Source organism: Gigantopelta aegis, chromosome 15 (genome assembly GCF_016097555.1).
Source record: "Gigantopelta aegis isolate Gae_Host chromosome 15, Gae_host_genome, whole genome shotgun sequence".
NCBI lineage: Eukaryota > Metazoa > Mollusca > Gastropoda > Neomphalida > Peltospiridae > Gigantopelta > Gigantopelta aegis.
In genome coordinates this window covers 16,569,498-16,572,193 of record NC_054713.1, presented here as the reverse complement: position 1 = coordinate 16,572,193, position 2,696 = coordinate 16,569,498, and positions in this window count along the sequence as shown.

Genomic DNA, 2,696 nt, shown 5'->3' with positions numbered 1-2,696 from the left:
AGCAGTTGCCATGTTCGTTGTTGATCTTTAACGCATAACAGACAAACATGACTCCATATGGAGTGGCTCAGTGCTATTTTACATTGTATGGTGTTTAGTGATGTTTTATGCTTTAACTAAGATGAGACTTTAAAAAACAATTTGTCTTGTCTTGTCTTGTCATTTAACCGAATTACTACGTTTTAAACCCATCAACAAGTTCGCGAACGTTACCGAAACGTTCGCTGGCTGCACTTGTGCAGATGTTTTTCGAAAATACGTTGAAACCCGCTACATGTTTACGATAGAAGCAAGGGATCAGTTCTATGCACCATCCAACAGACATAGAATATGCCACGCTCTTTGATATACCAGTCGTGGTTCACTGAAGCTCAGCCGGACAACCATGGTGGATCCCTTCAACTGATTGGGGGTTTTCTCGTTCCAGCCAGTGTCAGAGTCCCACAACTCATCAAAAGCCGTGGTATGTGCTTTCCTGTCTCTGGAAACGTGCACATAAAATATCCTTCGTGCATTAGGAATAATGTGGCGGGTTTCCACTGATGACTACTTGTCAGAATTTCCAAATGTTTGACATCAAGTAGCCGATGATTAATTAATCAATGTGCTCTAGTGGTGTCGTTAAGCAAAATAAATAAACTGTTGGTTCACTGGTGAGAGAGAGAGAGAGAGAGAGAGAGAGAGAGAGAGAGAGAGCGAGAGAGAGCGCGAGCGCGAGCGCGAGCGCGCGCGAGAGAGAGAGAGAGAGAGAGAGAGAGAGGGGGAGAGCGAGAGCGAGGGAGAGCGAGAGAGTGCGAGAGAGCGCGAGAGCGAGAGCGAGGGAGCGCGAGAGAGCGAGCCAAAACTACAATTTCCAGTGGTAAAGCGCTCTCCTGGTGTATATGTATATGTATTTTCTATCATCTATCTATCTAGATAGACAGACCGACACATAGACGGATACATAGACATATACATACACATACACATATATATATACGTGAAAAAAATTATATATCATATTTAATCTAATCTTAGTTTTATCTGAGGTGAGACTTTAATAAACAATGTGCCTGTCTGTCTATCTGTCTGTCTGTGTGTCTGACAAAGAGTGTTTTCGCCTTAAAGTCAAATATGAGCCTTATGTGTATCCGACACATACTGATACTTTACGAAATGAAACTGGGAGCAGCCATTTTGTTTCGTTTTCGTCCCCCCTCCCCCAAGCTAGATCCCGCCCAGAGATCATCATTAACAGAGAACAGCACAACCCTCTCCAAACATCCCTCGAAATGCCTTAACTTAAACATGGAAGGAAGGAAATGTTTTATTTAACGTCGCACTCAACACGTTTTATTTATGGTTATATGGCGTCGGACATATGGTTAAGGACCACAGTTATATTTAGAGAGGAAACCTACTGCCCTCACTGCATGTGCTACTCTTTTCGATTAGCAGCAAGGAATATTTTATATGTACCATCCCACAGAGTATAACACATACCACGGCCTATCGAAAACCAGTCGTGGTGTACTGGCTGAAGCGAGAAATAACCCAATGGGTCCACCGACGGGGATCGATCCCATACCGACCGCGCATCATGCGAACGCTGAACTTAAACATGGGGACAATGTCAGGATATCTCCACACGGCAACTCCCCAAAAATGGAAAAAAAAGAAAGAAAGAAGTGTTTTATTTAACGACGCACTCAACACATTTTATTTACGGTTATATGGCGTCAGACATATGGTTAAGGACCACACAGATTTTGAGAGGAAACCCGCTGTCGCCACTACATGGGCTACTCTTCCGATTGGCAGCAAGGGATCTTTTATTTGCGCTTCCCACAGGCAGGATAGCACAAACCATGGCCTTTGTTGAACCAGTTATGGATCACTGGTCGGTGTAAGTGGTTTACACCTACCCATTGAGCCTTGCGGGGCACTCACTCAGGGTTTAGAGTCGGTATCTGGATTAAAAATCCCATGCCTCGACTGGGATCCGAACCCAGTACCTACCAGCATGTAGACCGATGGCCTGCCACGACGCCACCGAGTCCGGTCCCAAAAATGGATGCATCTAAGTAAGACACATACCTGGACGGTATTTAGCTCAGTTGGTTGAGCTATCGCCTGATGTGCTTGCGTCGCAGGGTCGAACCACCTTAGAGGATTCTTTTAACTGACTTGAATTTTTTCCTCGTTTCAAACAGTGCACCACGACTGTTCAAAGGCCGTGGTGTGTGCTTTCCTTTCTGTGAGAAGGTGCATATAAAAGACCCCTTGCTGCATTAGGAAAAATGCATCGGGTTTCCTCTGCTGACTACCAGTCATAATTATCAAATGTTTCACATCCAATAGCCAATGATTAATTAATAAAAAAAAAAACAACAATAAATGTGCTCTAGTGGTGTCGTTAAACAAAACAAACTTTAACTTTAACATATACCACAGATAATAAGAGAGGAAGCCTGCTGGGTCCATGGATTGGTATACTCTTTTTGCAGCAAGAGATATTTAAGATGCAGCATCCCACAGACAGGATTGCACATACCATAACCTTTGTTAAACCAGTTGTGGATCACTGGCTGATACTAGAAACAACTCAAATCGGCCCGCCGACGGGGGTCGATCCCAGACTGACCACACATCAGGGAAACGCTTTCCCACTGGGCTATGTCCCACATCTCACTGCTTACAAACGCACCACGAGCCCA